A 24065-nucleotide genomic window follows, 5' to 3' on the forward strand; every position below is an offset into this window, starting at 1 on the left:
CCAGGGAGGCATATGGCAAGATGGTTACATGTTTGATATTTTCAATATGACAAGCAGTCTGACAGACATAAATTTATTTCTCAGCTCTGCCACTCATTAGTCATATAATGTTAAATAAATTCCTTAACTTCTGTATGCTTCAATTTCTTTACCTATCAAATGTGTATTATCTTTCTATCTTTAGAGTTGACAAAAGTAATTGAAACAATACAGTAGTTCACCAGAAATCAAATCAAATTTGTAACATAACCAAACCAGAAACATTACATTGGAAGGTAAAATCACTTAATCAGAGTTGACAAGCTTACCATCGAGAAACAAGGATTATACTTGATAACCATGCCTAAAAAGACCTCCCAGGAAACTGTCCAGTACTTGGGCTATTGTTCAAAGGGTCCCTGCCTCACAGGTAGTCAAGGATATTTCTTCTCTGGCAGGTCACGAACTTTGGAAATTTGGGTGGATCTCTGGAAATGTGAGATTGCTGCACAGTAATAGGTATTGCAAACAAATAGAGGTGAATTTATTGGTCCTTGTTCTCTAGCTTTGGATAAATTCATCAGAATGGGAAAGGGTATTTCTGAAGTAATAGGAACCATTTAAAACAGAGCTTTGAATTCCTTCCATAATGTACCAATGAAAATTATTAGGTCTTGGTAGTTTCTCACAATAGAAGTTGTTAGCTATGTAATAAGGAGGCCTGTATATGTTAAGTAATGTTACCTAACCTGCTCGCCCAGGCACAGTAAAGCCAATCTACTGACACTGGGTTGTGGTGAAGCAAAATACAGTGTGTATTGCAGGACGCCAAGCAAAGAGACAGGGTGGCTCATGCTCAGAAGACCCAACTCCCCAGTGGCTTTCAGGGAAGTTTTTAAAGGCAATGTGAGGGAGGAGGCTGCAGGGTGCTTGATCGGCTTATGTACAATTCTCATATTGGCTGGCATCAAGGTGACGTTTTGAGCTTCATTAACCTTCTGGTTTCAACCTGTCTGTGGTTTATGTGCTTGTAGTCAGCAGTTTTCATCTGGTGGGGGATCTGTTTCCTATAAAACAATTTAGAAATGTGTGGTCATGCCTTTATCTTTCTATTTCAGGGAACTTGGGAGGTCAGTGATTCTGCTATGTGGTGGATTTATAGTCTAAATTGTTGCCAGTTTCCCAGCCTGACAAATATTCTTTGTTTCTATATCCTCACATTTCCTAATCATTAACTCTTCAGCCAGCCTTTTGAGACTTGGGGGAGGCCTGGGAGACTAAAGCAAAAGCCTTTTGCTTCAAAAGACAGGGACACTGAGGCTTGTATATGGTTTCAGCCCCCCGCCCCTTTCTTTGATACTGCTCAATCTGGAGGGGAACAGGTTCAGGACAGGAAAGGGAATAAAATTTTGGATAGAGAGGTTAATCATAAACTCGCAGAGGAATTCGGCTTTATGGGGACTTGGTTTCAGTAACATTCTCGATGCACTTATGTAAGTGTATCAGGGTATATAGAAAAAGAACTCACTCTAAAAGCCCAGATTCATAGACAAAATTAATTTGTTACCATTAAGATTGATTTAGTTTGGAACTTTATTTGGAAATTCTTCCTAGATGTTGGAAGTTGAATTAAAGGAATAATATCACTATAAGTACAAGTATTATTTACTTACTGATAACCATGATTGTACAGTGTATAAAATAAACCTATATACAACTTTTGCTAAATTCAAAAATTATAAAAAAGGTTAATCAAACAGTAAGTTAGAATGAGAAATAATTATTGTTTTTTGGAGAAGGAAACCAAAAGGAGTGATGATGAAAGAAAAAAAATTATCCTCAAACTAAGAAATGGGCAAACTTTATATTCTGCATCTTTGTTTCAGCTTGAAAAAAATCCCTGACACTAACTTGTTATTTGGTGTTCTGTTTCCAATCTCTGTTGACTTTGTGTTCATGCTTTCCTGATAGATGTCCCTATAACTTACTATTGCTGGAGGATGAAAACTTAATCTCAATCTCAGGCAGATATATTCAGAACATTTGCTGCATAAATGCATGTTTTTTATCTTCTGACTGACAGTCAGCACGTACTGTATTGCTACAAGCTTCTTTTGTAACAACTGGCAAGGACATTATGTGATTAAGACTGTGGCAGGAAACTTGAATTACTATGAACAAAACTACTTTTATTTATGTAAGCATTTATAGTCTCCAACTTTGTAGCTATTCCATTTCAACATCCTTTTGGAACTGGCACATTCTCTTCTAAATATTTTTGTTATCTTGCTGGTTCCTTTACTAGTGAGTTAATAAAATTTGACACATGTTGGAGATAAATTTATCTGAAGCAGATTTTTTTTTATTAGATGATATACAAAGCATGTAACAATCCCTAAGTCACTGGCCTTGACCAATATTCAAGACTTGCTATGAACAAACAGCAGGACCATAAGAAGGCATATTGGCTAACTGTCAGCTCATCTTAAGTGCAAAAGCAGGAGAAAAGAAATTATTGGAGCTGAGCGCTCACACACAGAGAAAAGCAAACTAGTCAGTGAGTCACCACCAAGGCCAAAGAGGGCTGAGAACTCTCTGGTCAAATGTGTGGGAACATAGCAGTGAGGGAAAAAGTGCTTCCAATGCAGAGAAATGAACTTCCACAGAGAACATTCTGACCCCTGGCCTCCAGGAATACAAGTCTGAGTTTGCCTCATTTGGAGATTTTGTGTTTCTGAGTCAAAACTAAAATTTATACACTGCCAATGGCCAATGATACTATGATTTTAGACCACTTAGAGTGATATTATAGTACATTTAAAAAAATTTAAGTAAGGCTGTTGAAGAACTGACAACTACATTATCACAGTGCAAAAATAACAATCAGCTCTTGCCACACTCTGTGATCACAGGTTAGAGTTGCAGTGTAACACAACTCTTCTTGGGATTAACAGGCAAAAAGCAGATCCCTTTCTGGTCTTTCTTGAGGACTCTAAAGCAAGAAGGAATCATCTTACTGTCTAGGGGTCCCATAAAAGAAGGACCAGGCTGGATGAGTATTATTCCTATATGTACTTTGAATAAAGGTCACCCTCATTTCCTAGTGAGAGATAGCTAGCTAGCTAGCTGTTTAAGAGGACCACTATTTAGTCTGTATAAATTGTAGGAAAGTATGCCAAGATTGTTATGTATTTGATATTCTCAATATGAGGGGCAGTCTGATAGATATAAATTTATTTCCCAGCTTGAAAGTTACTAGTCATGTGATATTGAGTTATTTATATTCTATGTACCTCAGTTTTTTGAGTACATAATTATAAAACGTGAGAAATCTTAATACCTACCTCTAGAGTTGATAGAAGTAATCAAAACAATACTGTAGTTCACTTGAAATGAAAATATGTGAGAATTTCCAGGAAAGTTGTGAAAAAGAATTGTAAGAATGGAAGACTAACATCACCATATATAAAGCCACATAAACAAAGTTAGAATGATTAAAAATGTTTCGTACTAACCTACATAGGTGTGTATCAAGAAGTCAAAGAACACATAGAAAGAATAAGAAAAAGGAGAAAAGAAGCCCCAAATGAACCACAGAGTATCTGCATATACACATAGTTCATTAATTTGCTGGCATGTGAATATGGATGAGAAATCTAGCATGAATTCTGTATGTTCTGGGAAAAATTGGGGGGCATTGGCCCATGTTTAATTCCTGGTTCTCTACTGAAGCAGTGCTTTTAATCAGACTCTTGTTTTAGGATTACTAATTGCTCTCACATTTGGGGCCCTTGTTTTTCCCTCCTAAAACTCCATGGGGGCTTGAAAACTTGTTTTAAATGGGCATTATTTGAACGTACTGGATTAAGGACAGAACAGAGAAGAAGAATTATAAAGAAATATCTTATGTCAAAGAAGGAACCTTGTCAATGAGAATGCAGTAGTGATATGAGAATGAAGAGAAAAGAGTGGGGATCATCCAGAGGAGGCCTCAGGCATACAATATACCTGAAATAAAAGAACTGTAAGAGTACTATCATAATACCCCAAGACCAACATATTCTCATTATTAATTTATATTAAGGTGTATGTGAGTCTGTATTCATATGTGTGAAAGAGAGCAACACTGATGTTACACAAGCCCACGTGCTTAAAGTCACCTGCCATTTTGTCATCAGCGCCAAATCCCACGAGTGCCCCGATGCTATGGGGATCAGAGCATGTAAGTGCTGTGTTATCAAGGCTTCTGGACCCCCCACTTCTCCAGTTAGAGCCAGAGCCTGGAGCACACTGCTGCCTAGGACGCCAGAGCATCTGACTTAATGCCACAACAGGGACCCTTCTGTCTGAGTAAGAACCAAGGAGACTCCACTTCCACTGAGGAGCACATGCCCCTGCTGAGAAGCTCACTTCTCCACTGCTGCTGCTGCATTTGTGAGAAGCATGGCCAAAAAAGACAAAAAAAAAAAAAAAAAAAAGGGGGGGGGGAAGGGAAGGAAAGGAAAGAGCAAGAGAAAGAAAAGAAAAGAAAAAACAGAAAAGGAAAAGGACAATGAATGCTTTCTTTCTCCCACATTCTAATCTCCTGATAGTGCCTCACACTGACATAACCTAATAGATACTAAAGCTGGAAATGGGGTCCCGGAAAAGTAGCCTCTGGGTTTCCATCAGCTATAGCACAGGAGAATGGGAAAAGTACAGTGGGATTCTAGTGTCTATATTGCCAATGTTTTTCTATAAAATAACTGCATGTACTTATAGAAAATACAAAAAGGCAAGACGATATATACACTGTCTTACATAACACAGCAGAGATACTCACTGTTAATGTCTGTAGTTTTATCTTTCATACATTTTCACACATATATATGAATGCTATTCGAAACTAGGATTATTGTATTCAACAATACATTTGAACACTTTCATATCAAAGATATTTTTTCATCACTTAAAGGACACTTTTAACAAGATATTCCCTATGTTTCTAAATGTTATCTCCTTTTTTTGTATTTTGGGGGGGGTGGTAATTAGGTTTATTTTTAATGGAGGTGCTGGAGATTGAACCCGGGACCTCGTGCGTGCTAGGAACACACTCTACCACTGAGCTATACTTTCCCTCCATCTCTTTTTTTTCTGATAGCAGATATAATGCATGTTTTTAAAGAAAATTTGAACAGTACAGAGTTGTATAATATAGAAGTTGATATGGTCTTGTATCTCTACCACTCCCACCTCCTGCTTGTCTATGCGGATATGCTCTGTTAATTATTGTCATATATTGTCCAAATTTTTTACATATTGTCCACACACATGCATTCTGCTTACAAATGGAGACATGGGATACATGCCATTCTGCATTTTGCTTTTTTTTTAACATAACATTACATGTGTCCATATTATTATATAAACCAACTCACTCTTATCAGCAATTACAAATTGTAATATCTAGTGTATAGATCACCTTACTTAGTGTTTCATAACCTGCTTTTCTTTATACTGCTTTATTGAGGTATAACTAACATATAATAAGCTGCACATATTTAAAGTTTTACAATTAATATTTTGGTGTATATGTGCACTGATGAAATTACCACTACAATTAATGCAGGGAACATATCTATCTCCCCCTGCCCAAATTTCCCTGTACTGGTTTGTTATGCCCTTCCCCAATCAGTCCCCAGTCAGCCATAGAGCTGCTTTCTGCCATGTAGATTTGTTTGTTTTTTCCTAGAATATTACATACATGCACTTACACAGTAAGCAGTTTTTTTATCAGCATCTTTTACTCAATAATTATTTTGAGATTTATCCTTGTATGTATCAACAGTTTATTACTTTTTTTTAACTTTTTAAATTGTAGTATAGTCAGTTTACAATGTTGGATCAATTTCTGGTGTATAGCACAATGCTTCAGTCATACATGAATATATATATTCATTTTTATATTCTTTTTCACCATAAGCTACTACAGGATATTGAATATATTTCCCTGTGCTATACAGTATAAACTTGTTTATCTATTTTACATATATCAGCCAGTATCTGTAAATCTCGAACTCCCAATTTATCCTTTCCCACCCTCTTTCTCCTTGGTAACCATAAGTTTGCTTTCTAAGTTTGTGAGTCAGTTTCTGTTTTATAAATAAGTTCATTTCTCTCTTTTTTTTTAGATTCCACATATGAGTGATGTTATACGGTATTTTTCTTTCTCTTTTTGGCTTACTTCACTTAGAGTGACATTCTCCAGGGTCATCCATAATGCTACAAAATTCTTTTTTTATGGCTGAGTAGTATTCTATTGTATAAATATACCACAACTTCTTTATCCAGTCATCTGTTGATGGACATCTAGATTGTTTCCATGTCTTGGCTATTATAAATTGTGCTGCTATGAACACTGGGGTGCATGTGTTATTTTGAATTAAAGTTCCCTCTGGATATATGCCCAGGAGTGGGATTGCTGGATCATATGCTAAGTCTTTTTTTCATCTTTTGAGGAATCTCCATACTGTTTTCCACAATGGCTGTACCACACTACATTCCCACCAGCAGTTTGGGAGGGCACCCTTTTCTCTACATCCTCTCCAGCATTTATTGTTTGTGGACTTTAGAATGATGGCCATTCTGAATGGTGTGAGGTGATACCTCATTGTAGTTTTGATTTGCATTTCTCTGATAATTAGCGATATTGAGCATTTTTTCATGTGCCTATTGGCCATTTGTGTCTTCACTGGAGAGTTGCCTGTTTAGTTCTTCTGCCCATTTTTGCATTGGATTGTTTGTTTGTTTTTTCTTATTAACTTGTATGAACTGTTTATATATTCTAGAAATTAAGGCCTTGTCAGTCTCATCTTTTGCAAATATTTTCTCCCATTCTGTATGTTGTCATTTTGTTTTGCCTATGGTTTCCTTTGCTGTGCAAAAGCTTGTAAATTTAATTAGGCCCCATTTGTTGTTTTTTGCTTTATTTCCATTGCCTGGGTAGACTGCCCTAGGAGAACATTGCTGAGATGCATGTCAGATAATGTTTTGCCTATGTTTTCTTCTAAGAGGTTTATAATGTCTTGTCTTCTGTTTAAGTCTTTAAGCCATTTTGAGTTTATTTTTGTGTATGGTGTGAAAGAGTATTCTAACTTCATTGATTTACATGCAGCTGTCCAGTTTTCCCAACACCATTTGCTGAAGAGACTGTTTTTATTCCATTGTGTGTTCTTGCTTCCCTTGTCAAAGATTAATTGACCAAAAGTTTGTAGGTTCATTTCTAGGCTCTCTATTCTGTTCCATTGATCCATATGTCTGTTTTTGTACAAAAACCATGCTGTTTTGATTACTGTAGCTCTGTAATTTTGTCTGAATTTTGGGAGGGTTATTCCTCCAGCTTAATTCTTTTTCTTCAGTAATGCTTTGGCAATTCTGGGTCTTTTGTGATTACATAAATATTTTAGGATGATTTGTTCTAGTTCTGTGAAAAATGTCCTGGGTAATTTGATAGAGATTGCATTAATCTGTAGATTATTTTGGGTAGTATGGCCATTTTAACAATATTAATTCTTCCAATCCAAGAACATGGGCTATCTTTCCATTTCTGTACCTCTTTAATTTCCTTAGTCAGTGTTTTGTAGTTCTTCACATGTAAGTCTTTCACTTCCTTGGTCAGATTTATTCCTAAGTATTTTATTTTTTTGGATGCAATTTTAAAAAGTAATTCTTTACTTTCCTTTTCTGATATTTCATTGTTAGTGTAAAGAAATGCCACTAATTTCTGTATGTTGATCTTGTATCCTGCTACCTTGCCAAATTCTTTTATCAGCTCTAGTAGTTTCTGTGTGGAGCCTTTAGAGTTTTCTATATATACTATCATGTCATCCACATATAATGACAATTTTACCTCTTCTCTTCCAATTTGGATCCCTTTTATTTCTTTTTCTTGTCTAATTGCTATGGCTTTGACTTCCAATACAATATTAAATAGAAGTGGTGAGAGTGGGCATCCTTGTCTTGTTCCAGATTTTAATGGAGTATTGAATAATACTCCCCATTGAGTATTATGCTGGCTGTAGGTTTGTCATAAGTAGCTTTTATTATATTGAGATATGTTCCCTCTACACCCACTTTGGTAATAGTTTTTATCATAACTTGGTGCCGAATTTTATCAAATGCTTTTTCTGCATCTATTGAGATGATTGTGTGATTTTTGTCCTTTCTCTTGTTGATGTGGTGTATCACATTGATCAATTTGTATATGTTGAACCATCCTTGTGTCCCTGGGATGAACCCAACTTGATCATGGTGTATGATTTTTCTTATGTTTTGTTGGCTTCTGTTTGTTAATATTTTGTTGAGGATTTTTGTATCTATGTTCACCAACAATATTGGCCTATAGCTTTCTTTTTTGGTAGTGTCTTTGTTTGGCTTTGATATCAGGGTGATGGTGGCTTCATAGAATGAATTTGGGAGTATTCTCTCCTCTTTAATCTTTTGGAAGAGTTTGAGAGGGATTGGTATGAGCTCTTCTTTATATGTTTGATAGAATTCGCCAGTGAAGCCATCTGGTCCTGGACTTTTATTTGCAGGGAGGTTTTTTATTGCTGATTTTATTTCACTTCTAGTGATTGGTCTGTTCAAATTATCTATCTCTTCTTGATTCAGTTTTGGTGGATTGTATGTTTCTAAAAACTTGGACATTTCTTCTAAGTTGTCCAATTTATTGCCATATAGCTGTTCATAGGATTCTATTATGATTTTTTTTGTATTTCTGTGGTGTTGGTTGTAATCTCTCCATTTTCATCTCTTATCTTGCTTATTTGTGTTCTCTCTCTTTTCTTTGTCGTGAGCCTGGCCAGAGGTTTGTCAATTTTGTTTACTCTTAAAAAAAACAGCTATTGGTTTGATTGATTGTTTCTATTTTTTTAATCCCTATTTTATTTATTTCCTCCCTGATCTTTTGCCCATTTTTAATTGAATTGTTTGTTTTCTTATTATTTAATTTTCAGAGTTCTTTATAAACTCTGGACAGAAATCCTTTGTGAGATATCTTCTTTTCAAATATTTTCTCACAGTCTGTGACTTCTCTTTTTGTTCTCTTTGAAGGAGCACAATTTAAAATTTTTGATGAAGTCTGATTTATCAGTTTTTTCTCATGTGGATTGTGCTTTGGTGTCATATCTAAGTAATCTTTGTCTAACTGAACATCACAAAAGTTTTCTTTTAAATTTTTTATAGTTTTAGGTCTCAAATTTAGTTCTATGATCTACTGTAAGTCAATTTTTGTGCATAGTGTGAGATTTAGATCCCAGTTCAATTTTTTAAAATGTGGATACTTTATTGTTCGAGTATAATATGTTGAAAAGACTAACTTCCTCAACTGAATTGTCTTTGTACCTTTATAAAATGCCAATTGTCCAGGTATGTGTAATCTGTTGCTGGACTCTCTCTTTTATTCCATTGTTCTATTTGTTTATCTTTACAGTAACACTCCAGTATCATGATTAACATACCTTTACAGTAAGTTTAGAAGTATGACTTCCCAAGGGCTTAATTTCCAGGATATACAAACAGCTCATAGAATGTAATAACAAAAAAACAAGCAACCCAATCCAAAAATGGGCAGGAGACCTAAACAAGCATTTCTCCAATGAAGACATACATGTGGCCAATAGGCACATGAAAAATGCTCAATATAGCTAATTATCAGAGAAATGCAAATCAAATCTACAATGAGGTATCACGTCACACCAGTCGGAATGGCCATCATTCAGAAGTCCACAAATGATAAATGCTGGAGAGGGTGTGGAGAAAAGGGAACCCTCCTACACTGCTGGTGGGAATGTAGTTTGGTGCAGCCATTATGGAAAACAGTATGGAGATTCCTTAAAAAACTAAAAATAGACTTAGCATATGATCCAACAATCCCACTCCTAGGCATATACCTGGAAGAAACTAGTTCGAAAAGATATATGCACCTCAGTGTTCATAGCAGCATTATTTACAATAGCCAAGACATGGAAATAACCTAAATGTCCATCAACAGATGACTGCATACATTGTCAGTCATAAATGGAATATTATTGAGCTATAAAAGAAAGAATAAAATAATGCCATTTGCAGCAACATAGATGGACCTGTAGATTGTCATACAAAGTGAAGTAAGCCAGAAAGAGAAAGCTTGTTTACAAATGAACTTATTTATAACTTATGGTTACCAGAGGGAAAAGGGGATGGGAAGTGATAAATTGGGAGTTTGAGATTTGAAGATATTTGTTTGTTTGTTCTAGTACTCTGCCTTCAATGTCTCATCTTTCTTCTGTAGTATCTAATCTGGTATTAATATTATCCAGTGTATTTTCCGTCTCAGATGCTGTAGTTTTCATCTATGGAAGTTTGATTTGGGTCTTTTTAAAGTATCATTCATAGCTCTGCTTAACACATCGAACTATTTCTACAGTTTTTGGCATAAATAGAGTGCAGTTATAAAAATTCTTTTATTGTACTTTTTTACCAGTCCTATTATCACTAATATTTTCGTGTCAATTTTATTTCTCTCTTCATTTTAGTCGTATTTCCCTACTTCTTTACATGATTGGAATTTTTCACTGGATGCTAAATACTGATGTTTATCTTTTTAAGTGCTCAATATTTTTATATTCCTACAACTATTCTTGTGCTTTATTCTAGAGTGTGTTTATGGTTCTTGAAAATATTTGATCCTTTTAGGTCCTTTTTTAAAACCTTTTCTAGCTGGAATCAAAGTAGCCTGTAATCGAAAGCTAGTATTTCCCAACTACAGAGGAAAAACTTTTGAGTATTTTTACCTATGCTTGTGAATAATGAGATTTTTCATTCTAACTAGCGGGAACAGAAAATATTCCTTGCCCTGTCTGATCTGTTGGTATTTTTCCCTCTAATCAGTTCATGTGATTTTTTCCCCTGCTGGGGAGTGATTTCCTACATATATATGCTGATTATTACTCAGCTAAAGACTAAAGTAAGAATATGTATGGATATCTAGAGTTGTCTCTTTGCAGTTACCTCTTCCTCAGAACTCTGCTCTCTCAACCCTAGTTTTGGCTTTGACACAGGATACTGTCTCCTTAAGTCATGAAAACTGTTGGGCTCTACCTGGGTACCCCTTTCCTTTGTAGAGACCTATAAACTCTTCACACAGCAAGGTCAGGTAATCTTAGGGCTCAAATAATTTATTTCCTGTATCTCAGGGATCAGTGTTTTTTTGATATCTGATATTCAGTGCCATTGGTACAAACTATTATGTATAAAATAAATAAGCTACAAGGATATATTGTGCAACACAGGGAATATAGCTAATATTTTATAAGTATAAATAGAGTATAACCTTTAAAAATTGTGAACCACTATGTTGTATACCTATAACTTTATATAGTATTGTATATCAACTATACATCAATAAAAATTTATTCATATATTTTGTCTGGCTTTATAAGTGTTTCAGGAGAAAGGATAATTCAAGTCAATATTACTAAATTTTAATCCACAATGATAGTTGCCATATAACTATTTTTTCTAATTACTCTTAATTTTGATATAATTGTAGATTCACATGCAGTTATAAGTGACCTTGTGTATCCATTACCCAGCTTTTCCTATGACAGCATCTCACAAAAATATAGTACAATATTACAATCAGGATGTCCACATGGATATAGTCAAAAATAGGGCAGTTTTATCACCACAAGGATTCCCCCATGCTGCTCTTTTACAGCTACACCCAACTCAGTCCCCAACCCCATCCCTGACCACTGGCAATCACTAAATTTTTCTCCATTTAAAAATTTTTATCATTTCAAGAATGTTACATAAATGGAATCATACAGTTTGTGACATTTTGGTGTTGACTTTTTATTCTACGTCATTCCCTAAAGGTTTATCTAAGTTTTTATTCATATCAATAATCTTTCCCCCTTTTTTGATGAGTAATATTCCATGGTAAGGATGTACCACATCTGTTTGATAATTTGACATTGAAGGATGGATATGTGGGTTATTTCCAATTTTTGGTACTATGAATAAAGCTGCAATGAACACTTATGTACAGAATTTTTTGTTAACGTGATTTTTCATTTATCTGGGATAAATGCCCAATTCAATTAATGGGTTATAGAGTAGTTAAATATTTAGTATTATAAAAAGTGCCAAACTATTTTCCAGAGTGGCAAGATCATTTTATATTCCTGGAAGCAACATATGGAGTTTCTGTGAATACTTATCAGCATTTAATATTATCACGTTTTTTAAATAGTCATTCTGATATTTATGTGGTGTCAATTCACATTTCTTAGTGGCTTATCTTTCATTTACTTATTTGCCATCCTCTTAATAGTGTCTATCCGAACAAAAACTTTAAATTTTGGTAAGTGACAATTTTTCATTTTTTGCTTTTATGTATTTTTGCAATTGGTTTCAAGTCTAACAATTTTGCCTAGCCCTAGATTCGGAAGGTCTTTTCCTAAATTTTTTCTAAAAGTTTTCACATGTTTAAAGATTTTACATTTTATGTTTAAGTACATTATCCATTTTGAGTTAATTTTTTTATGAAGTGTAAGGTTTAGGGTGATTTTCACTTCTTTGCCTATAGATGTTCAATTGCTCCAGGACTGTTTGTTCACCCATCAAATTGCCTTTGCTTGTCAACACTCAGTTGAGTATATTTGTGTGAGTCTATTTCTGAGTTCTTCATTCTATTCCATTGATTTATGTTTTTATCCCATTGCCAATACCACACCGTCTTGATTACTGTAACTATATATTAGATACTAATGTCAGTAGAGTGACTTAAGTATTTTAATTTCTTTGCCTTTCTTATTTTAATTTTAGAATAACCTTTCTATGTCTGCAAAAACATGATAGGATTTTGATAGGAAATCAATGAAATTTATAAATAAATCTGGGGAGAACTGACATCTCTACTGCGTTGAGACTTCTAGTCCATGAATACAGAATGACTGTCCAAATATTTAGGTCTTCTTTAATTTCTTTCATCAGCATTTTTAATTTTCACCATACAGAATCTGTTTTGTTAAATGTATCACTGTTGTATCCTTGCATATTTCATTTGCTTTGGAGGGAATGTAAATGATACATACATATATATTAATTTTAGTCTCTACATGTTTATTGTTAGTATGTAGAAATCTGATTGATTTTTGCATATTAATCTTTTATCCTGAAACATTGTTGAACTCATTGATTAGTTCTAGAAGTTTTTGGTAGATTCATTGGGAATTTCTGCATAGTCATGTCATCTACAAATAGGGCCAGTTTTCTTTCTTCCTTTCCAATTTGTAAGCCTTTTATATATTTTCCTTGCTTCATGTTGAATAAGAGTGGTGATAGCAAAAAACCTTGCCTTGTTTCCAATCTTAGAAGGTGTCTTAGTAAGTTCAAGCTGCTGTAACAGAATATCATAGATTTGATGATTTATAAACAAGGGAAACTTATTTCTCATAGTTCTAGATGCTGCAAATTCCAAGATCAAGTTGCCAGCAGATTCAGAATCTGGTGAAGGCCTGCTTCCTGATTCATAGATGACCATCTTCTCACTGTGCCCTTACATGACAAAAAGGTAAGGGAGTTTCTGGAGTGTCTTTATAAGGGCACTAATCCCATTCATGATGGCTTCATCCTCATGACCTAATCACTCCCAAAAGGCTCCACCTCCAAATGCCATCACATTAGGGATTGGATTTCAACATATAAATTTTGTGAGGACATAAATATTTAGTCTATAGCAGAGGGAGAGTATTGTCTTTATCAATTAAAATTGATGTTAACTAAGTTTTTTGTAGATGTTCTTTATCATATTGAAATAATTCCTTCTGATTCTTAGTTTTCTGAAGTTTTTCTCATGCCTTACTATTGGGTTTTATCAAATGTGCTTTCTGCATCAATTGATATGATTATGTGTTTTTTCTTTTTTAGCTTGTTGGTATGGTATAATACATCAATTAATTTTCAAATATTGAACCAGCTTTGTATAATTTAAATAAATTCCACTTAGTCTTGTTGCATAAACCTTTTTACACATGATTGGATTTAGTTTGCTAGTGTAGTGTTGAGGGTTTTTTCATCTAAGTTCATGAGAGATACTGCTCTGTGTTTTTTGTTTTTACTGTCTTTGTCTTGTTTTAATAGCAGGTAGCACTAGTCTTATAAATGAATTAGGAAGTAGTTTCTCCTTTTCTATATTCTGGAAAAGATTGCATAATATTGGTTTTAATTCTTCTATAAATGTTTGATAGAATTCTCCAGCAAAACCATCTGAAAATTTCTTTCTTTGTGCTTTTAAGTTTTAAATAAAATTTATTTAACAAGTATGGAAGTATTCTGAGTATATATTTCATTTTGATTGAGTTCTGTTATTTTTGTGGTTTTTGAGGATTTAGTCCATTTTTTTTAAGAAGTTGAATTTATGAGCATAAAATTGTTCCTAGTATTCCCTTATTATCCTTTAAGTGACTGAAGGATCTATAGTGGGATCTATAGTGATATCCAATATTTTGTTTCTGATATTGGTGACTTATTTCTTCTTTCTTTTTATCTTTGTCATTTTGTTAGGTTTATTAATTTTATTGATTTTTAAAAATAATTTGCTTTTGTTTCATTGATTTTCTCTACCATTTTTCTATTTTCATGGATTCCTGCTCTTATTATTATTCATTTCCTTCCTTCTACTTGTTTTAGGTTTACTTTGCTCTTTTTCTAGTTTATTTAGGTAAGAAATGTGGTTATTAATTTGCGACACTTTTTCTTTTCTAATGAAAGCGTTTTAGTACTATAAATTTATATTTCAGCTCTGCTTTAGCTGTGACTCATATTTTATATTTTATGTGTTGTGTTTTAATTTTTATTCAGTTGTACACTCTTATTTCCTTTGGGATTTCGTTCCTGATCCATAGAGTATTTAGATGTATCTTTACTTAATTTTCAAAAGTCCAGCAATTTTCCCATTTTCTTTCTGTTATTCATTTCTAGTTTCATTCCATTATGGTCAGGGACCATATTGTGTATAATTAAAATTCTTTTAAACTTGTTGAGACTTGTTTTATAGCCAAGAATATGGTCTGTCATGGTGAATGTTCCATGGACACTTGAAAAAAATTGTATCCTCTTGTTAGGTGGAGTGTTCTATAAATGTCAATTATATCTTATCAGTGTTTTGTCTTTTGTTCTTGTATATCCTTGCTGGCTTTCTGTGTAATATTTCTATGAGTTTCTGAGAGTAGGGTATTGAAATCCCCAAGTATAGTTGTGTATTTGTCTATTTGTATTCTCAGTTGTATCAGTTTTTGCTTCATGTATTGTAAGTCTTGTTTGGTGTATACTTATTAAGGGTTGTTATATCTTCCAGTTGGATTCATCCTTTTGTCATTATGTAATACCCTTCGTTGTCTCTATTAATTTTCTTTGCTCTAAAGTCTACTATATCTAATATTAATATGGTCACCTTTGCTTTTTTGAATTAATGATTGCATGGTAATTATTTCCATCTCTTTACTTTCATCATTACTATGGATGCAATTGTAGTAGAAGTAAGTTTCTTGTTGACAGCATATTGTTGGATCATGAGGTTTTGTTTGTTTTTGCTTGTTTGTTTAAATACTATAACCCCCTTTATTTTGATACTTTCATTTACAAAGCAAGGAGATAATGCATATATTAGGAGTCTTTCTATTTCAAGTTATAAAAAAATGCAACTCATTCAAACTTTTTTCTGGTTTTATTGAGATATAATTGACTTACAACACTGTATAAGTTTAAGGTATATACAGCATAATGATTTACATACATACATCATGAAAGGATTACCACAATAAGTTTAGTTAATATCCATCATCTCAAATAGACACAAAAAATGTGTTTTTCCTTGTGATGAGAATTCTACTGTTAACAACCTTTTTATATAACATATAGCAGTCTAAACTATAGTCATCATGTTGTACATTATATCCCCAGTTCTTATTTATTTTATAACTGCAAGTTTGTGTCTTGTGACCATCTTCTTTCAAATCTCCTATACCCACCCACCCCCACTTACAGTAACCACAAATCTGGTCTCTTTTTTCTATGAGTTTGTTTTTTATTCTAAATATAAGTGAAATCATAGAGTATTTGTCTTTTTCTGTCTGACTTAATTCACTTAGCATAATGTTCTCAAGGTCCATCCATGTTATTGCAAATGGCTATTTTTTGATATGGCTAATATTCCATTGTATGTATATATACCACAACTTCTTTGTCCATTCATTCATTGGTGGGTGCTTAGGTTGTTTCCATGATTGGTTACTGTAAATATTGCTGCTATAAACATAGGGGTGCAGATATGTCTTTGACACAGTGTCTTTGTTTCCTTCAAATATATTCCCAGAAGTGGGATTGCTGGATCACATTGTAGTTCTAGTTTTAACTTTTTAAGGAAACTCCATACTATTTTCCATAGTGGTTCTACCAATTACAATCCCAGTAACAGTGCATGAGGATTCCTTTTTCTCTACATCAGTTGTCTGCTAACCCCTCCACTACCTGGCTGAGGAATCACGGTGATGCCTGATTCTGCTTGGTGGGGCATGGATTAGCTTCCTGGCCAGCCCCACAGACATTACCAGGTGGGGAAATTAGAGTGCAGCTGATTCTATGGGATGGGTGTATAGGATAGATAACCCACTTTCTGCTCACCCACTGAAACTGTGGACGAGGAGTGTGGTTTTATTATTGGTGTTTTATTGGGGTAGGGTGGGTATTATCAAAAAGGTTTTCTGTTGTTAAGCCACTCTTATCCAGAATCTGGCCAAAGGAATAGACTTTCCTTGGAATGTTTATTAATTTTTTTTCTATACCTGTTGGTATTTCTAAGTTCAAGGATTCTGCAGTGCACTGTCTGGGACATATGGGGTGCAATAAGGAAACCAAAGTACCTCACTTGTTGTATTCTTTAGATCCCAAGTTCCTAGCCAGTCTCTGTCTTCTTTCCAACTTTCAGAGTTTTCTTTGCTTGTTTGCTATGTTATTTCCTAGGTTTTTTAGTTGTAGGTATAAAGGGGGATGATCATCCTCATTAAATCTCTAAATGTGCATGTGCAAAATGATATAAAACCAGTTTGCTTATCACTTTTGCTAACATTAAAAATATAAACTTAATACCCTGACTTAAAATATGTAGAAAAAATGTACTCTCTTGCTGGTATTATACATTGTTACAATGATTTTGGAGTAAATATCATTAAAAGTTTAAAAGCACCTTTCATAGCTATCATTATTATAATGATTTTAATTTCATTACAATAGATGTATTTATATATTACCTTTGGCTCTACTCTGTATTAAACTTTGTTAAAGAGAAAAATTAAGATATTTGTATCTGATGGTTGACTTATTTGCATACATGAAATGTATTGATTTTAAAATCAGCAGTTTTATTTTTCCAACATTTTTCCCCATTGTTTTTCACTTTTTTCAGTTGAGGTATGCTTTACAAATTAAAATTCATAAATATTAATTGTACAACTCATTGTCACTTTACATACATAAACACTCCTATAATTACTACACAGTTCAAGATATAGAACACTTTCCCCATTTTTTGGCTTTTTCAACGTTTTACTCTTGTATTTGTAGAGCTATATTTTACAATGCAGTAATACTGTTTAGACACAGCAAAACTCTGTCTCTAGAGTAGTTATAACACAAATATGACACAGAAAGTGATGGGATAAACATTCCCAAAGAGAGTTTATTTAGTGACAACTCCAAGTCCCTGTGTCTGCCTACACTTCAAAAGGGGATGACATATTCATCCCTCGTTGGCAACCTCCATGGCAAAAGGCACCATAGGACACGTTTCTAATGAGTAACCTTTTCTAATCAGTAATCAGGTCTCTTGGCCCAACAGTTTTTCTGACCTGTATCAACATGGATTAGTTTTCTTTGATCTTGAATGTCACATAAATGGAATCATATAGCTTGTATCCTTTTGTGTATGCTCTTTTACAATAAACATTATATGTTAGATTCATCCATACTGAATTTATTGGTAATTCCTTCTTTTTTTTACTGCTGCATAGCATTCCATCATATAAATCTAACATATACTTCAAGACAATTGAGAGAGTGACTTCATCAAGATGGCAACATAAGTCATTCCTGACTCAGTCCTCTTCACAAGAAGATCAACTAGCAATTACCCATAGGTAAGACACCTTTTTGAAAATCGCAGAACCTGAGAGTGAGACTGGATCACACCGCTGGACCACAGAGACTAAGAGAAACCACATTAGAAGTGTCAGGAGAGAAGCTTCACTTTTATTTTATTTTTATTTTTAATTTTTTTTGAGAAGTTTCACTTTGAAGCACGACCCCTCCCTGAGGTCACCACAATGCCACGCTGACAGGGTCCCTTTGGATGTATAGTTTCTCCAGTGGGAAAAAGAGAAACCAAAATGAGCATTCAGCTTCCCCAGCATTGTGGGACACTTCTTGGAGGCCCACTCAGGTCTCATGTCATGAGGACCACTAGGGGAATCTGTGGAGTTTGACCACTGGGGATCAGATAGAGGTGGAGAAGGGCAGTAGGGCTTACAGCAACCAGCACTCAGATCTTGGTGGGCCATGTGCCTGCCTGCAGTGGTGCCTTAGCAGAGATCCCAGCCAGAAGTTCTGCCCTTCAGCAGAGTCAAGCCTGTAGCTCTCTCTAGCCAGGCAGCTCTGTTGGCAGTTCTGCCTGGTTTGTATCCTCAGCCAACAGGTTATACTAGTTGTGGAGCCCATTCTAAGGCTCTGCTCAGGCAGGGGAGCAAATTTGCAGTCTCGTCTAACTATTAAGCACAACTTCCAGTCCTGCTACTCTGGGAAGCATGGCTACAGATGGCCAGCAGCTGTGGGATACATCCTATGGCCTGCTTGGCAAGAGAGCAAATTTGCAGTTTCACCAAGTTGCTTAGCATAGCCTCCAAATCCCACCCCTCTGGGAAATGTGGTCGCAGACACTTGAAAAGTGCAGAACACATCTGATGGCCCACCTGGGCAGGAGCCAAGCCAGAAGCCCTGCCCAGGTTGCCTAAACAGTGACCCTGAGCAGACTCAGAGCATAGCCTGTCGTATCACCAAGCCAAGAAGCTCAGCCTATACCCCACCCAAAATTGGAGCAAAGCCTATAGCCCTGCCTGATTATTGATATGGTCTCACTAAGTAGAAATTCCATATTTAATATGTCAGTTTGAGCGGAAAGAGTGACCTTAACAATTTGCTTAGTTGGTTGACTGAAACCAGAACCCAAAGATATCATATAGTAAATGAAATCAAGATGCTAGTGTTTCCTTAGAACATTGAGGGTGACAGTATCTAAAGATTTAGAGAGTTTGAAAGGATAGAGTAGATTTATCAGTTAAGACCTCCTTTTAATGCCCCACTATGGCATCCACAGAAGTCCAGAAGACTCTCTCTTTACCAAAGCTGTTAGAAACACAGTCATGAGGGGAGCCTCAAGCATCACTGAAGGCTCTGTGATGTATAATCTTTGTAGAGCATAAATGAGAATGAGAACCACTGCCATCAAATTGAGCTTCCTGCATTGAAAGTGGATATTTTGATCCTGGTTTGGAAGGAGCCAAGTGGTGACATGTACTTACTGAAGACAAGATGAATATGGTTGCCATAATAGGCAGCAGAGCTTAAGCAGTAATAATAATTTTCTGATTCACAGTGAGCTTTGGTGTTTACAAGTTGGTTGTGGTGTCCCTAGAACTAAAATAAATGGGCAGCCTACTAAATTCTACTTCATCTGTATAAATGCAACAGCTCTCTATAAGAAATGGAAATCTGACTTGAATCACTATAACAGAGAGTCACACGCCCTCTTGCACTCAATTCCCATACTTGAACCACTTCACAGACTCAATGCCCTGTGAACAAAGGGGAGGCCAGATTTTCTTGAAAAAGGACTCTGCCATCCAGCTAAAATAAATATCGTAAATCTTCATCTGGTCTTCCCTAAAGGGACTTGCACCCATTTATCAGGGTAACTGCATTGAGGAAGGAGGGAAATATAACTTTTCAGGATTACTAGACATTGACTCTGAAGTAACCCTAATCCCTGGAGACCCAAAATGTCACTGTGGAGTTTTGACTCAAGTGAGTGACACATCTTCTGCTATCCTGTTGTTATCTCCATTACAGATTGCATAAGTGAAATAGACATACTCAGAAACGGAAAGAATCTGCACATTGGTTTCCTGATCCATAGAATATGAGCTATTACCACAGGAAAGGCCAAGTGAAAAACACTAAAACTGCCTCTATCTGCCAATATAGGAAACCAAAAGCAATACTGTGATCCTGGAGGAAACTTCAAAGATTAGCATCACTGTCAAGGACTTCAAATATTCAGGGAGTGGAGATTCTCATCACATTCCCATTCAGCATTCCTATTTGGCCTGTGCAGGAGAGAGATGGATTTTCAAGAATAACAGTGGATTATTATAAAAGCAGTCAAATGTTGAATCTAATTGTAGATGCTATTTAAGATGCAGTTTCTTTGCTTGAGAAAAGCAACATATCTCCTGGCACCTGGTGTGAAGATTTTTTTTTCCCCTCTGTATTTGGAAATGAAGACCATATGATGCAGTTTGATTTTAGCTGTTAGGCCCAGAAAGTTACCTTCACCATCCTGCCTCAGGGCTTTATTAACCCTCCAGCCTTCTGTCAAAAACTAATTCTTGGGGAGCTTGATCACCTCTCCATACCACAGGAAATTACACTGTCCCATTACATCAATGATATCATGCTGATTGAACCTAATGAACAAGATGTTACAACAACCCAAAATACCTTGGTAAGATGAATGAATGCATGTCAGAAAATGGGAAATAAACCCAACACAAAATTCAGGGTCTGGCCTCCTTGGTGAATTTTCTAGGGATTCAGAGGTCTAGAGAACATTGAAATATCTTTCCAACGGGAAGGACAAGTTGCTGCACCTGGCCCATACTAGTGTGCTTTCTTTTTTTTTTTTTTTTAAATTGAAGTTAATTTACAGTGTTGTGTTAGTCTCAGGTGTATAGCAAAGTGATTTGGTTATATGTGTGTTTATTTATTTTTGCTTTTATTTCTTCTGCCTTAGAAATGTTGCTACAATTTATATCAGAGTGTTCTGTCTATGTTTTCTTCTAGGAGTTTTATGATTTCTGTTCTTACATTTAGTTCTTTAATACATTTTGAGTTTATTTTTGTATATGGTAAGAAAAAATGTTCTGATATTATTCTTTTATTTTACCTGTAGCTGTCCAGTTTTCCCAGCACCACTTATTGAAGAGATTGTCTTTTCTCTTGTATATTCTTGCCTCCTTTGTCGTAGACTAATTGACCATAAGTGCGTGAGTTTGTTTCTGGACTTTCTATCCTATTCCACTGATCTATGTGTCTGTTTTTGTATTAGTACCATACTATTTTGGTTACTGAAGCTTTGTAGTACAGTCTGAAGTCAGGGAGCATGATTCCTTCAGCTCCCTTCTTTCTCAAGATTGTTTTGGCTATTCAGCATCTTTTGTGTTTCCATACAAATTTTAAAATTATTTGTTGTAGTTCTGTGAAAAATGTCATTAATAATTTGTTGGGAATTACATTGAATCTGTAGATTGCCTTGGGTTAAGTGTGGTCATTTTAATAACATTGATTCTTCCGATCCAAGAACACGGTATATCTTTCCATTGGTTTGTGTCATCTTCAATTTTTTTCATCAGTGTCTTATAGTTTTTGCAGTACAGGTCTTTTGCTTCCTTAGGTAGGTTTATCCCTAGGTATTTTATTATGGGCTTCTTTTGATTTTTGAAGTCATCACATATATTACTTGGGAGTGCTAATCTTACTCGTTTACTGAATACCCTAAAAAACTGCCAGTTTTGAGTGGGGTCCAGACTGAGGAAAAGATCCGCAGTACGCCCAGGCAGCCATGTAAGCTCCTCGTCCACTTGGTTAGTATAGCCCAGCAGATCTAGTGACATTTGCAGTGACTGTGGCAAATCAGGATGCTCTGTGGAGCACTTTTCATGCTTCTATAAGTGATAGTTGGCCCATATTTTCTTCAAAGGCCCATAGCAAATAGTTTATTTGGGTTGATACTATTCCTCAGATAATTGTGGCATGCCAGCTGCTACACATCCCCCCTCTTTGTTTTTTCTCAGAGGGGACCAATATAAAGTTATTCTAACTCTGACAATTTCTTCATTAATATTTTATTTTTCAAAATTAGCAATATAACTTTTTTAAATGAAGAGGTTAAGAATTTCAAAATTCACAGAGGCACATTTGGACAAGTTTCCAGCTTCTTTGTAGCTTCCTTAGTATTTTTCTCTGTGGTAACTACACTTACAAAAATAGAAACTGTTCTGTAGCCCATCTCAATCTTTGAGTAACAGAGAAATCAAGTTAGGATATTGACATGCCAGATTGGAAGGTTGTCAGAGAAGTAAAATGTTCTTAAGAATGATTGTTCTGTATGATCTTAAATGGGCTCCATATAGGTGTGTATGAACTAGCTGATGGCTGGTAGCCCCCAGGTGACTATCTGCATGGGAAAGAAGTAGTCCTGAGCAAGAGGATTTGTGCACACAATATGTGCAGAGAAAGTGAGATATGAGTGGGAGAGAGGGTGTATATGGTCAGGCCTGGGCAGGGGGGCAAGATAGTTGGTGGGTATACTTTAGCTTTGCCCAGGGACTAGATCCATGAGACCAACCTTGTAGAATGATTGGCTATGGGATTCAACTGCAGAGACAATTTCCAAAGTAAGGAGCAGCACTGTTTCTGTGCTTAGGTAAGAAAGTGTGATAGGGAGTGAGGAAGGGGAAGGGGCTAATAGATCAAATATTTAAATGGGGCCACCTGTAACATTTGAAATATTTAAAGGTTAGGGCCAAGAGTTCAACTGGGGGCCTATATGCTATATATAAAAACATGTGAAAGGTTTGAATCAACTAGTAGACTGTTAAATAAAATACCTTCCCATTAACCTGAATAGCCAGGTTCAAATTTGAATAGCTGGTCTATTTTGATGTTTTTCTTATATAGTTTCTTGAAGAAATTTAAAAACAAAGCTCTCAGTAACAGGTATATGTCAAGAATGGTTAGGTTGTACTCAAGATCACACATCCAGATACCTGTTTCCAGGGCTGTCCTGTGCTAATTGTATTAATTTTCTATTGTTACACAACAAATTACCACTCAAAGAATATATATATGTGTGTATATATAGATATAAAATCACCTTTTCCATATTCTATTGATTATAAGGAAGTCATTTGTCCTGCTAAATTCCAGGGCAAGGAATTATACAAGAATGTGAATACTAGAGAGTGGGGCCAGCTTTTGGCCTGTCCACCATGCTTGGACTCCTTAAAGTTCTGTTCCAGGTGTGTAGGGAGAATTAAGCCCCTAACCATTCTCATTCCAGACCCCAGTCTCTCCTCTGCCACTTCTCTACACAAACTGAGTTCCATTTGTCACCTCAAGAGGTTTCACATGCATATATGTAGATAATGTAGCTCACTTGCTGTCTGTTCTCAAAATACAGCCATCACCTCTTGGTCATCTCTCAGTCCTGGGGATATATATATTGGCAGTGAACTCAACTCCCAGAAGCACAGACTCACTGAAGAGGACCATACAGGACTCTTGGGGCTTAGGACTTATGGCTATATGAGGTATAAATTCAGGGCCCCAAATATATGGAACATGATTTGAGGTGGAAGGCAAAGTTTCTGTGTGCACATCCCCTTAATCTCACACACTGGACTCTTTGCTGTTTGCAGAATTGAAGCCCACCCTCCCCAATTAAATTTTCTTCACTCTCTCCACAAGAAGTAGCCACTATCCTAAATAAGTCATTTATGATTCTCATACATGACTTTGTGTGCTACCTATGCATGCATAATTCTTACGCATTTCTTTTACTACATGTGTGTTTACCCATAATCAATTTATGGCAATTGTTTTGAATGTTTTTAAACTTCACATACAAGGCATCAGAAAGTTTGTATACATCTGGAACTGGCTTTTTCCCTTAT

General features: G+C 35.5%; 1 long non-coding RNA gene across 1 annotated transcript in view; it reads left to right on the forward strand.

Moving 5' to 3' along the window:
* LOC141576452 (uncharacterized) overlaps positions 1-18301 on the forward strand; it is a 43829-nt gene extending 25528 nt beyond the window's left edge. Inside the window, exons 2-3 of the long non-coding RNA XR_012504876.1 lie at positions 13462-13576; positions 18072-18301. This is a non-coding gene — a long non-coding RNA (uncharacterized LOC141576452). The remainder of the gene's footprint in view (positions 1-13461; positions 13577-18071) is intronic.
* The last annotated feature ends 5764 nt before the right edge of the window (positions 18302-24065 follow it).

Source organism: Camelus bactrianus, chromosome X (genome assembly GCF_048773025.1).
Source record: "Camelus bactrianus isolate YW-2024 breed Bactrian camel chromosome X, ASM4877302v1, whole genome shotgun sequence".
NCBI classification, from domain to species: domain Eukaryota; kingdom Metazoa; phylum Chordata; class Mammalia; order Artiodactyla; family Camelidae; genus Camelus; species Camelus bactrianus.